Source organism: Rhineura floridana, chromosome 4, assembly GCF_030035675.1.
Source record: "Rhineura floridana isolate rRhiFlo1 chromosome 4, rRhiFlo1.hap2, whole genome shotgun sequence".
NCBI lineage: Eukaryota > Metazoa > Chordata > Lepidosauria > Squamata > Rhineuridae > Rhineura > Rhineura floridana.
In genome coordinates, this window is record NC_084483.1 from 17,968,587 (window position 1) to 17,983,094 (window position 14,508).

Below are 14,508 nucleotides of genomic sequence, written 5' to 3' on the forward strand. Positions count from 1 at the left end.
AACATGACCCAGCAGTGTGATGCTGCGGCAAAAAAGGCAAACGCGGTTTTGGGCTGCATAAACAGAGCTATAGTTTCCAGGTCGAGGGAAGTAATAGTCCCACTCTATTCTGCATTAGTCAGGCCTCATCTGGAATACTGCGTTCAGTTCTGGGCGCCTCATTTTAAGTAGGATATAGACAAGTTAGAGCGGGTTCAGAAGAGGGCGACGAGGATGATAGCCGGTATGGAGAACAAGTCTTATGAGGAAAGGTTGAAGGAACTTGGCATGTTCAGTCTGGTGAAGAGAAGGCTGAGGGGTGACATGATTGCACTCTTTAAGTACCTGAAGGGCTGTCACATAGAGGAGGGTACAGATTTGTTCTCTGCTGCCCCAGGGTAAGACTAGGTCTAATGGTTTTAAGTTGCAAGAGCGTAGATTCAGACTGGATATTAGAAGGAACTTCTTGACAGTAAGGGCGGTTCGGCAATGGAACCGACTGCCTAGGGAGGTGGTGGGATCCCCTTTGCTGGATGTCTTCAAGCAGAGGCTGGACGGCTGTCTGTGGGAGATGCTCTAGCTGTGGATTTCCTACTGTGAGCGGGGGGTTGGACTCGATGGCCTACAAGGCCCCTTCCAACTCTATGATTCTATTATTCTAACTACTCTACATATTCTTGGGATCTAGGGAAAACTTGCAAATTTTTTGTGCAGGAGACAGTGTCAGCCAGTGTGACATCAGACAGAGGCCTCAAACCCCACACTTCTTTGTTCTAGAAATGCATTGACAAACTATTCCTCAAATTCATTTAAGAGAAAGCCAGGTGATACAAAGCAAATGGCAAATCAGTACCTTGCTTGCCATAATTGAAACACTAAAGCCTATATGAGGTAGGGAGTGTGGGGTGGTTCTACCTCATATCTCACACTCAGAGAGGCTCATACCATTTCCCATTTTAAGCAATCTGGCAAGACATTAGTCTTCCCCCACCTCGGATGCAATTTTGTGCAAGCGAATATTCCCTTTTCTGAATCAGTAATTTAAACAACCAGGAATAATGAACTGAAATATATGAATAATGCAATTGTCTTGATATTGTCCATTTAGGTGAGAGTGTGCTGCTCATGCATGCAGCATAGCAGGGGATCAGGGTTCCAAACTGCGACCAGGCTGAGACACTTTAAACTCTGTCAGACAGTCAGGCTTCAGAGTCATTATTAGACCACCTGTTTCTGTCTCTTCTAAAGCAGGCAGGAGTCTGAATGAGCTACATTGGGACATAAGTTGCCGTGTTGCCTTCTACAGCCTGAAGAGAGACAGTCTCTCTCACACAATGAACAGGTGATGTCAGCAGCTTTCTGTTACGAAGCAGCTATTGTTGTGAAGTAGGGAGGAGGAGCAAATCGGCATCCAGGACTCTATAATAATGATGGAGACACTCTGGATTAATGATGAACATTCAGTCTCTCACATCTAGGCGAGGAAGATATTGTACAACTTTTATTGGGGTTGAGAGTGTAATGTTAATGATTTTTAGATTGAGTGAAAACGTTTAAAAATAATGGATGGTGACACAGTATGTGCTTAAGACACTGGCTGAGTGAGAGTTGAAACCTTGTTTTCTGCATAGTTGAGACATTGTAAATTTAACAGTATTGTATGATAGGAACTTAAAGTTTTACATTGAATAAAAATGATGAACAATAGTTCAAGATGAAAAGAGATGCAAGTGCAAGTAGGCATAGATACTGCCATGTACTTTTATACACATGTACATTTATTTATTCATATCTTGCACACTACAAGTAGTGGCCTTCGCCATTATTGCAGAAACAGAAAAATAGAAATATATATTCACTAATAGGCAAAAAACCTTGCGGTTTAAGAATGTACCTATAGCCCACAGATATTTCTACCAAACTTTAAAAAGCAGGGAAATTGGGCAGCTATAGTGAATGCACCAGGGGAGTAGGAGACTCAAACCTCCTCTCTGAGATATTGGACTACCCTACAAATTTGTCAAAATGCAAACACAATTTGGGTTGATCTTTCACAGTCCAATCCACTTGCTGTGTAGCTTGGAAGAATTTGGTAACGTGCCTCTGAGCATATGGTGAGTGGTGGCAACACCTGCCATCTCCAAAGATGGAGAATTACATTTTTGTATGTTTGTTGGTGTTCTTCTTTCCTGTGTTACTAATGTTTCTACAGAGAATCTAAACTAGAAAATTTTATTTCCCTCATTTTCATCCTAGAAATCTGTGTCAAATTTATTTTTATTAATTTCAAAGCCTTTTTATTGGTCAGTGTCATATGATGGTGAAGATAGCCTTTTTTGTTTCAAACTGGAGGTTATGGTCTATTTCTATTTTGGGTGCATTAACAGTTGGACCTGAAACTGCAGTTTAATGTAAAATCAGACTGATTACAAAATGCTGCTACTTTAGCAATGACTCTAGTTGTTGGAAAAAAGAGATGCATGTTTTCAGCCTGCTATGTTTAAACCACTTTATTTAAGGCAAGGTGTTCACGATCAATTAAAAACATAGAGCACACCTAGAATTTTGCTAGAATATATTTCATCTCCCACTGTTTTATCTTGTGCAAATTGAGACATTTCTGAGGTCCACTGGAGACTATTTTGCAGAAGTCAGTGCCATTATTCCACAATTATGTTTGGAGTTTTTTTAGTATAAATTTTGCAAAGTGTTGCTGTACTTCACATATTCATAGAAACAAAAGCAAAAGAAAATGATTTCCTATAGAAAACTTCACTAAAATTGCAAAGTAAATCAGACATATTTAAAGTGACCATCTGAACTATATCAACTGTCTTAATAATGTTGCTTCCTTCCAGCTAAAACAAGATCAGCACAGGACATATCTTCTTTCTATTATTTGGGCTGATTGCAGGTGTTGCCACCACTCACCATATGCCCAGAGGCACATGTTACCAAATTCTTCCAAGCTACACAGCAAGTGGATTGGACTGTGAAAGACCAACCCAAATTGTGTTTGCATTTTGACAACTTTGTAGGGCAGTCCAATATCTCGGAGAGGAGTTCAGGTCTCCTGCTCCCCTGGTGCATTCACTATAGCTGCCCAATTTCCCTGCTTTTTAAAGTTTGGTAGAAATATCTGTGGGCTATAGGTACATTCTTAAACTGCAAGGTTTTTTGCCTATTAGTGAATGTCCCTGCTTTTTAATCCGGGAGGTAAGAAATGGGATCCTGTGCAAGTTTGCTGAGAATGGATTGATCATTTGCATGCTTATTGAGTTAAGTGGGATTTACACACACACACACACCAGGCAATCATGCTTAGGATAGGTGAAACTGACCACGGGATGGGGAAGGGAGGAGGGGGAGGAGGGAGGGGTGGAAAGGCAGAGGGGAGGACTGGGATGGGAGCAGGCAGGAGGGGGAGGGGAGAAGAAGGACAGATGTGGTCGTTTGCATGTTTATTGAGTTCAGTGGGATTTACTCCTGTGCAATCATGCTTAGGATAGGTAAAACTGACTGGGGGGGAGGGACGGAGGGCTGGAGTGGGCAGGGAAGGCGGAAGAAGGAAAAGGGGAGGAGAAAGGGAGAGGAAAGGGGCAGGAGGGAAAAGGCAGGTCTGATCATTTGTATGATTATTGAGTTGAATCGGATATACTCCTATGCAATCATGATTAGGATAGGTAAAACTGACCAGGCTGGGGCTGCCAACGAAGACGTCTTCTGTATCTTTCACAGTTGGGCAGGGAGAAGGGACAATTCTACCTTGTGGTTTTTCCCATTACAATGTTGCAAGAACACCAGCACTTGGCTGACTTTCTCTTCTCCTAAAGATACAGGATCAGTCTCAAGCCCTGAACCTGGCAACCCTACCTCCCACCCAAATTTAAAACAAAGCTGTCCCTGGCCACATCCACACCAGGCCTCTATTACACTTTGGACAATCATTATTTATTTATCTATTTATTTAGTGTATTTATATACCGCCCCATAGCCGAAGCTCTGTGGGCGGTTTACAATAACTAAAAACATTAAAAACAAATATACAAATTTAAAAACACATCTTTTAAAAATTTAAATTTAAACAATTTATCATGGCTTCTCTCAAAGCCATGGCTCAAAGCCAATCATGGCTTCTCTCAAAGAATCCTGGGAAGTGTAGTTAGTGAAGGGTGCTGAGAGTTGCTAGGAGACGCCCTGTTCCTCTCACAGACCTTCAATCAGAGTGCCTGACTGTTAACCATTCTCTCAGGGGAATAGGAGTCTCCTCTCAGCACCCTTCACAAACTACACTTCCCAGGATTCTTTGAGGGAAGCCATGACTGTCTCACATGAAATCAAGTCTGGTGTGGGTGTGGCCCTCTGATTAGCCAAGCCCAGCAGCTGTGAGGCTTTTAGAACACTGACAGTTGGTCCTTACTGAGCATGTTCCGCATTATAATAGGCTTCCAGCCAAAATTTCTTAAATTAATTAAAAATCAACCAGGCATTTTTTAAACTTTTAAACTGCAGTAGATGAAGGTCAGAGTATGGGGCAACGTCAGTATTAGGATTACAGGTACTCTGTGAACATGGCTGATTTTTAATGAATTTCAACAGATTATGAGAACTCGCAGAAAAAAGTCCAAAAGGGCTCTGAGTTTTTTTCTCTCTTTTTAGATTTTGAACTCTCAATTCTCTCTGACTGTTTTGTGTATCGCCATGAAAATTGACAGGGTTGTTAAGCAAGCGTTTCTGAGTTCAGAACTATAAGTTTTGTAAGGTTTTGTTTTGAAATGAGCTTATGGGAAGCCTCAGAATGGCATGGGGGATATTTTCCATTTAACATTGCGGAATGTGAAAAATCCCCACTGACTATAGTATACAGCCACTCTCGTGGCTGTATAATCATCATGAAAAAAAATGGCTGGATATGCATTTAACATCAAAGTAAAAGATTCTGAAGGCACATTTTAGTTAAAACAGGTTACAATAGATGAAGGACTGAGTTAAACTCTAAGTCATATTACAGAGCCAAAGTTACAAAGTACATGGAAATACATGTCATAATACATCACCCATCTGATGTCATGGATGGAATAGATGGATGGTTTTCCTGCTGTCTTTGACCTCCCCCCTCCAGCAGAGCTGAAGGGTAATGAGTGCTGTAAAACCTGGCCTTTTATACTCTTTCCTATCATAGAGAGGACTTGTTCCTATAGCCTTATCAATTATGCTGTCTACTAGAGGCAGCACTAGTGACCTTTTTGCCTTCTAGAGACTGCAAGAATGCTCAATGTAAACTAGTAGTAGAATGTGATAGTGTTAACTATACCATATAAGGAAGTTTCTCTGAAAAGTGCCAGTTTGGGTATTGACGTACTGCCCAAACGTCATCTCTATGTCTTCCAGCTGCTTTCATAGGAAAATTACAGTTTTGGTCAGGAGATGGAGGGACAAAGGGGGGGGAGTTTTAAGCTAGACCTTTTCTTACTATACTCTTATGCAAGAAGCAGACTATGTAGGCTATTTCAGCGAATCTTAAGCATATTCTAAGCAAATCTTAAGCATATTCTAAGCAATATAAGCAAATGTAAATGCTTTCAGCATAATTTATGCATATTTTAAGCCATTATCTGGGATGGCCCATTACAGTGCAAAGAGCACTTCCCCCTCCCACTGTTTTCAGCAACTGGTATTTGGAAGCATACTTCCTCCGACTATAGAGGCAGAGCATAGCCATCATAGCTAGTAGCCATTGATAGCCGTTTCCTCCATGAATTTGTCTAAAATACTTGTTTTCTTTTTGTTTATATCCTGCCTTTATTCTGTCATGAAATCCAATGTGGTGAACATGTGATTCCCAGGTGGCCACCCATCCAGACACAGACCTGCTTAGCTTCAGCAAAGTAGTTGCTTGATGTGCCTTCAGATCACACAGACCACACTGCAGTAGTTCTGATGTAACTAAGGCATCTGTTGCCAAATCCAAATCTGCCTTCTCCAGAAATACCTGCCTAAGGTTGGCATAGTCCACCCCTCTCTACTAACCACGGCTGTCACCAGAGCACCGAGGGTCAGAGTCAGGTCCAGGAGAAATTCAGGCTGCAAACTTGTGTTTTCAAGGGAAATGCTTCCCCATCCAGCACTCTTTGGTGTTAGGATAAAATGATGGCTGATGCAACTTGATAAAATTAGGACAGTTTCCATGCTTACCTTCTTCACTTATATTAATACCATAAAGAATTTGCTGGATCAGACTATGGCCCATCTACTCCATCACTGTTTTTCTCTCCTGTGGTTATTAGGCCATACCTCCCCATCTCCTAGCAATTCCATTTAGTTCTCACGGCTAATAGCCATGCATTTGTTTTGTCCCTTTAAAGCTTTGTGAGCTAATGGCTATCTCCATATCTACCAGTAGTAAATTGCAAATTGCCCTATGGCAATTTCATTGCTGTAATCATGTAACATGAAGTCTTCAGAATATGTATGTATTAATTCCTATTTAAACTGGATAAAGTGGTTTTATGATAGAACCTGGAGTAAGGATGGGAATACCAGTGAGTCAACGTATCTGTGCCACAGGCATAGGGTAACTATGGACACAGCCGATGGGTTTCATATGAATAAAAACAGTGTTGTATGAAAATAAATAATTAAAACTAATTGGAAACTATGCACATAATGTCTGTTAACAAAGAAACATTTGTATTGTAGCTGAGCTGTTAGGAAATAGATGTAGTTAGTATGTGTGTGTATTTTGTTAGGGCAATTTTGCAGAATTCACTGTGGATCCCAGAATGCAATAAAAACAAATCATATGACTTTCTTTCCCCAAATGTAGTGTTACCTATTGAATGTCCTTGCATTGTTAATTGTGTAGGAATACTGTACAAGATGAGCATTCTTAATTGTCAATCTGTACATCAGTGCAAGCTTTCTGTAATGTTCCCCCAGTGTCCTCATACATTATGAATAGGGTTTTTTTAAAGCAATACACTTGCGCCCCAAAAGAAGCCAGAATGAGATACTGTGACAACAGTGTGCTGCTTGCTTTATGCCAGTACCTCAGTTTCACACATAAGTAAATCCTTTAGATGTATTAATCAATTTATAGTCTATATTTAAATGTGCAATTATGACCAAATGTTAGAAAAATTAACATGCCTATCACTAAACTCCCTTGTGAAACTTTCTCATTATTATCTTTAAACTTAAGACGGCATGATAACTGCAAAGCCCTTGATAGTGTCTAAACAGATGGCATATTATTATGGCTGCTAAGTGCGCTGAGTACATTTTAAAGTGGATATCAGGAGAAAATAGTAGTGTGTCCCAGCGGCATTTTTCATCAAATCTCCAAACTGCTTTTTGAATACAGTGTTCAAAGAGTACTGTGTGTAACAACTTCTGTGAATGAAACACTCAAGAGTTTTTATTTATTTATTTATTTATATACTGCTTAATGGCCAGATGGCTTCCAAGCAGTTTACAAAACATAAAAACCAATTGCACAACGTTGTTAAAATAAAATTAAAAACATACCATAATTAAAATACACTGTAAAACAATCCTATTAAAACAACACAGCAATTAAAACAGCAATTGGACAAATGACGGATCAAGAGATCAAGGGAATGCCTGTGTAAACAGGTGTGTCTTCAAAAGCCACACGTGCTGCGCATTTGCGCAATTAAACATTACGGATTTGAATAATCTCCATCACTCAGAACAAATAAAAAGAATTAATGGATATAAATATAGGGAAAAGCTTCTAAGAATATTTTTGCCTGGGCTTTCTCTGACAAATAACATTGGACCATGTCATACTGAATTCCTGTTTTTGTCTATTTTTATAATAAAGTTTTAATGTTATTTATGTTTATCTGTCTTTTTTGTATAGTGCTTAGAGATTTTTAAATATTAACTGGTTTAGAAATGCTTTTCAATAAATAAAAAAATGCCAGATTCCTTTGGTAATATCTATTGTTTTGAAAGGTCTGGTTAAAAGCAATCTTCTGACAAACATCCATTCTGATCTCAGTGCAAAATCTCCAATAATGGCTCTCACTGGGATTCTCTGTTTTATAAGACTTCTGGTCTTCAGTGAAATAACTTCATAAGAACAGCAACTGATGACTTAAAAAGAGAAACATTCCACAACAGCCTGTACCTATACCTGCTGAATCAATATAGATTTTTTTTCCAGTTTCAGATGTAGGGGTTTAGTCATACTGTTGCTGCAGTGACTGTACATGGACAATAGGGGTGGAATAGAACTCTCTCTCTCCCCCCCCCATCCCCAATGACATTGTACATTGGATCAAGCTTTTATAGACTGGGAAACCTATTCTCACTTTCCATATCCCTTTTTCCTCCCGCCCCCAATGCACGCCTGCTTGTTCAAGGAATATGAAGTTCACATTCCTAGATGACCAAATGGAGGAGTGGGGTCTTTACAAGGCTACAGAAGGTGCATTTTGCCCTCTGATTTCTTCTCATGGCCTGACATGCTGAGGACTTACACATGCTTTGGAGGCAGAGGTTCTTTAATGTCTTAGTCTAATGAGAGCCTTCCACACATAGGTGCTGCGCTTGCAATAGGAGGTTTGTTTATTTCATTATTATTATTTTATTGTTATATTGGTTTATGAATGGCCTTTCGCTAAGTCTTAAGACAATTTTGGGTTTAAAAACAATGCAAATAAACATCCAAGGCAGAGATTTAGAATCTCCTTCTACTCTGCCACCAATCCAACTAGAAAAGCTTGTCAAAAGACAAATGTCCAACAAATGTTCCACAAAATAGGAGCAGCCACACTGAAACCCCTGGTCTGAGTTGCTGTGGAGTGGACTTCTGATATTTTAGCAACTTCAAGGCGAGTCTCTCCCACAGAATGCAGAGACCTACTGGATGTATAAGGGGTAAGGTGATCTCTTAAGTAACCTTGTCCCAAGCTATATAGGACTGTATATGTTAGTACCAAAACCTTGCACTTGGCCCAGCAGGAGATTGGCAGTCAGTGTAGATCCCACAGAGAAGGTATTATTTGTTGGCAGTAGTTTGCCCTCTCAAACAGCCTAGCTGCTGTGTTCTGCACTAGCAACATCTTCTGTACCAACCTCAAGGGTAGCCCAACATAGTGTGTATTGCAGTAGTCCAGCCTTGAAATTACCAGTGCATGGACAACTGTGATGACGCTATCCTGATCCAGAGATGGCCATAGGTGTCTTACTAGCCTAAGTTGGTAAAAGACCCTCCAATCCACAGCTAGATCTAGGAGCACGCCCAGACTTGCTCCCATGTCCCTCTCCGAATAAAAGTCACCCATCAAGGTGACCAAGAGTGATTCAGTCCTAAACACAGGCTGGAATGGGTCTTGATAATTGGTTTACTCCAAGAATGCCTGCAACAGCACCACCATGAGCCTCTTGAGTACCTTGCCCCAAAAAGGGGTATTTGTGATTGGGTGGCAGTTGTTAAATACCATTGGGCCTAGGATCATCGTTTGTTTTTCACAGGGGGTAATTTATTTTCATGTTGATTGTGCAGTTTCTAAAAAAAATGAAGTTTTGATAAAAAAAGAACGTTGGCATTCTGTTCAGCTTACCTTTACAAACATAAATGCATCTCTGCAGGAAATAGCATGTATACATGACAGTTTGTTACCTTTGTGAGGATAATACTACTTTAAGTGATACATTTCAGAGATGGGGTATGATGCTTAAGAGAATGTCTATTCAGCCATTGTACCATGTAGGAAGTGTCTTTTTACTAGAACTCAGTGTTTTTAAAGAACACATTCACTGTTGATCTTTAAAATCATCTGTTTTTCAGGACAAATTGTGTTTGGCTGTATTTCCCATCCTCATCACTGAAGTAGGGAAGGACAAGGAGTTCAACACTGATTCAGTACAATTCAAAAAGAATAAAAGGTTGAGGGAGGGAGCAATATCTTTGCCACAACCGTCCTGAACAAGCTATTTTAATCTAGCACTCGGCATGGGAACATGATTTGGTTTTCTAGGATTCAGAGTTTTAAGTGGGGGAGAGGCAGGGAGCAGAATGATTGCCTTCTGTATAGTTCTCATTTTGTACCCTGTATTCCTACTGTTGCCATTTCTGTGCCACTGTCATTCCCATTTTGCTATATCTGGGTGTAATTTTGTGTAAATACATTCTGAATTAGAAAGGACAATGGAAAAAGGTCAGCATGGTGAAGTTCCTGAGGGGTGGGTGAGGAATGTTTCTGACAGTTAAATCCTATGCAGCTTTACTTGAATGTAAGGCCAACTGTGTTGAGTGGGGCATACTCTCTAGTGTATGTGTTTTGGATTGGAGCCTAAATCTCTACACTTTCTATGTGGGAAGCATTGAGCATTGCCAGTACTCAGGTAGCAGGGCTTGGAATTACTCTGCCAGAGGTCTTGGGGAGCCATTGTCCATCAGATTAGATGGTTCTTGGCCCAATAGACCAGTGACCCAACTAGGTAAAGGCAGCTTCCTATGATAATGGTGTAAAGCTCAGGTGCTAGGATAATGAGTCAGTTGAATAAAATGTAACTAAATTTGCAAGGGCACAAGTTGGAAAATGTACATACCTATGAATGCAAACGGAACAGCAGTAGGAGCTGTAGCAGCTAGGTGGGTGAAAGCCTCAGGCAGCTTTAGATGTACATCTCTTCTTCGGATCACAGCCATAGATAGATACAGCTGGGTAAAATTTGGCAAGCACGATGCTAATTTTGATAAGTAAACACAGCCTCTGAAGAGTCAGATCACAGAGACAGAGGTCTGATTCAGACATCAATGCTAAAATAATGACTCAGGCATGTGTGCTCCCCCTCCCCTCTGGTGGAGCCATAACAACCAGATAAGAAACTTTCCTTCTGTTTTTAATTAACCACAGTTTATCACTAAATCAGAACCCAACATCGTGGTTAACCTTCACTGTGGTTTAGAGAAACAACTCAACTTCACAAATCATGGTGGGTTTTTTAAATGTCAGACTTTCCCTGGTCTGGGAAAATATGGAATAAGCATGGGGAAGGCACAAGATGATGACATGTGGGTGCCCTGTTAAAAAGTAAATTCAGAGTAAATTTCAGAATAAATGTCTAGTGCGGAAGCACCTCAAGAAACAAAACCATTATGCTGTCTAAATGAAGAGGCAGCTCTATAGTTGTAGGAGCAGGCTTGATTCCAATAGCTGGGGTCACCAGTAGCTGGGAGTAGGGTTTAAGCCCCAACAAAATGGTATGCATATGTGCATGACTTTAGGAACATGGGAGGCTGTATTTACACTGAGACAGCATTCATCCATTTAGCTTAGAACTGTCCACACTGACTGCTGGTGGCTCTCCAGGGTTTCAAACAGGAAGTATTTCCCAGCCCTGCTTGGAGATGCCAGGGATTGAATTTGGGACCTGTCCCATGCAAAGCATGTGCTCTCCCTCTAAGCTATGGGCTTTTCCTAAGGCCACATAAGTGAATGGCTCTGATTTGTTCCTGTGAGGAAAATTAAAGTTATGCACTTGGGGGTACCCAGTGACAGGATATTGGGTAGCCTGGTCATTATGGATACGGTTGTCACAAAGAGGTGTTTGTCGATGGAATACACAAGCTTTCTCCACTTATATCCTACTATTATAACAGCAAGCAGTATTGATAGTTCTCAATAACTATTTTTAGAAATTATGTTTATTTATGTATTATTTATATTTATAGTCCGCCTTCACCAAATAGTCCCAGGAAGGGTTACAAAAATATAACAGTTAAATACGTACAATGTGCAATTAAAATTATAAAATAAGAACCAGAAAAACAACCAATATCATAATAAGAAAACAGCAACACACAACTGCAGTGCAGGGGGAGGAAAGATATCTACTCAAGCAGAGGCCTGGGTAAAGAGGTGTATCTTAACTAATCATCATAAAGCATACAGTGATGGTGCAAAGTGCACATCAGAAGGGATGTCATTCCAAAACCATGGGCCACTACAAAGAAGGCCCTCTCATATACCCTGAACCTTTGAGCCACAGAGGGTGGCAGCACTACCTACAGGGCCTTTCCTGCTGATCTTAACACCTCAGCAGGTTGATGTGAGAGAAGGCACTCCATCAGATATTTGGGGCCCAAGTCATTTAGGGCTTTATACGTCAATGTTAACACCTTTAATTGGGTTCTGTAGTGAATTGGCAACCAGTGCAGATTTTTCAAGGCTGGTGTAAAAGCCAGACTCCCACCAGCAGCCTTGTTGCATTCTGCACTAGTTACACTATATAATTAAATAATATTTAATTATTTACCCGCTTCCTATTTCCTGCAGTTGTTCCTAAGAACATAAGAAGAGCCTGCTGGATCAGGCCAGTGGCCCATCTAGTCCAGCATCCTGTTCTCACAGTGGCCAACCAGGTGCCTGGGGGAAGCCCGCAAGCAGGACCCGAGTGCAAGAACACTCTCCCCTCCTGAGGCTTCCGGCAACTGGTTTTCAGAAGCATGCTGCCTCTGACTAGGGTGGCAGAGCACAGCCATCATGGCTAGTAGCCATTGATAGCCGTGTCCTCCATGAATTTGTCTAATCTTCTTTTAAAGCCGTCCAAGCTGGTGGCCATTACTGCATCTTGTGGGAGCAAATTCCATAGTTTAACTATGCGCTGAGTAAAGAAGTACTTCCTTTTGTCTGTCCTGAATCTTCCAACATTCAGCTTCTTTGAATGTCCACGAGTTCTAGTATTATGAGAGAAGGAGAAGAACTTTTCTCTATCTACTTTCTCAATGCCATGCATAATTTTATACACTTCTATCATGTCTCCTCTGACCCGCCTTTTCTCTAAACTAAAAAGCCCCAAATGCTGCAACCTTTCCTCGTAAGGGACTCGCTCCATCCCCTTGATCATTCTGGTTGCCCTCTTCTGAACCTTTTCCAACTCTAGAATATCCTTTTTGAGATGAGGCGACCAGAACTGTACACAGTATTCCAAATGCGGCCGCACCATAGATTTATACAACGGCATTATGATATCGGCTGTTTTATTTTCAATACCTTTCCTAATTATCGCTAGCATGGAATTTGCCTTTTTCACAGCTGCCGCACACTGGGTCGACATTTTCATCGTGCTGTCCACTACACCCCCGAGGTCTCTCTCCTGGTCGGTCACCGCCAGTTCAGACCCCATAAGCGTATATGTGAAATTCAGATTTTTTGCTCCAATATGCATAATTTTACACTTGTTTATATTGAATTGCATTTGCCATTTTTCCGCCCATTCACTCAGTTTGGAGAGGTCTTTTTGGAGCTCTTCGCAATCCCTTTTTGTTTTAACAACCCTGAACAATTTAGTGTCATCAGCAAACTTGGCCACTTCACTGCTCACTCCTAATTCTACGTCATTAATGAACAAGTTGAAAAGTACAGGTCCCAATACCGATCCTTGAGGGACTCCACTTTCTACAGCCCTCCATTGGGAGAACTGTCCGTTTATTCCTACTCTCTGCTTTCTGCTTCTTAACCAATTTCTTATCCACAAGAGGACCTCTCCTCTTATTCCATGACTGCTAAGCTTCCTCAGAAGCCTTTGGTGAGGTACCTTGTCAAACGCTTTTTGAAAGTCTAAGTACACTATGTCCACTGGATCACCTCTATCTATATGCTTGTTGACACTCTCAAAGAATTCTAATAGGTTACTGAGACAGGACTTTCCCTTGCAGAAGCCATGCTGGCTCTGCTTCAGCAAGGCTTGTTCTTCTTTGTGCTTAGTTAATCTAGCTTTAATCATACTTTCTACCAGTTTTCCAGGGAGAGAAGTTAAGCTAACTGGCCTGTAATTTCCGGGATCCCCTCTGGATCCCTTTTTGAAGATTGGCGTTACATTTGCCACTTTCCAGTCCTCAGGCACGCAGGAGGACCCAAGGGACAAGTTACATATTTTAGTTAGCAGATCAGCAATTTCACATTTGAGTTCTTTGAGAACTCTCGGGTGGATGCCATCCGGGCCCGGTGATTTGTCAGTTTTTATATTGTCCATTAAGCTTAGAACTTCCTCTCTCGTTACCACTATTTGTCTCAGTTCCTCAGAATCCCTTCCTGCAAATGTTAGTTCAGGTTCAGGGATCTGCCCTATATCTTCCACTGTGAAGACAGATGCAAAGAATTCATTTAGCTTCTCTGCAATCTCCTTATCGTTCTTTAGTACACCTTTGACTCCCTTATCATCCAAGGGTCCAATCGTCTCCCTAGATGGTCTCCTGCTTTGAATGTATTTATAGAATTTTTTGTTGTTGGTTTTTATGTTCTTAGCAATGTGCTCCTCAAATTCTTTTTTAGCATCCCTTATTGTCTTCTTGCATTTCTTTTGCCAGAGTTTGTGTTGTTTTTTATTTTCTTCATTCGGACAAGACTTCCATTTTTTGAAGGAAGACTTTTTGCCTCTAAGAGCTTCCTTGACTTTGCTCGTTAACCATGCTGGCATCTTCTTGGCCCTGGCGGCACCTTTTCTGATCTGCGGTATGCACTCCAGTTGAGCTTCTAATATAGTGTTTTT

At 40.9% G+C, this 14,508-nt stretch overlaps 1 protein-coding gene across 2 annotated transcripts in view; it reads left to right on the forward strand.

Annotated features, from left to right (window-relative positions):
* Positions 1-14,508, forward strand: part of MACROD2 (mono-ADP ribosylhydrolase 2) — a 946,657-nt gene that overhangs the window by 170,457 nt on the left and 761,692 nt on the right. The window lies entirely within an intron of this gene.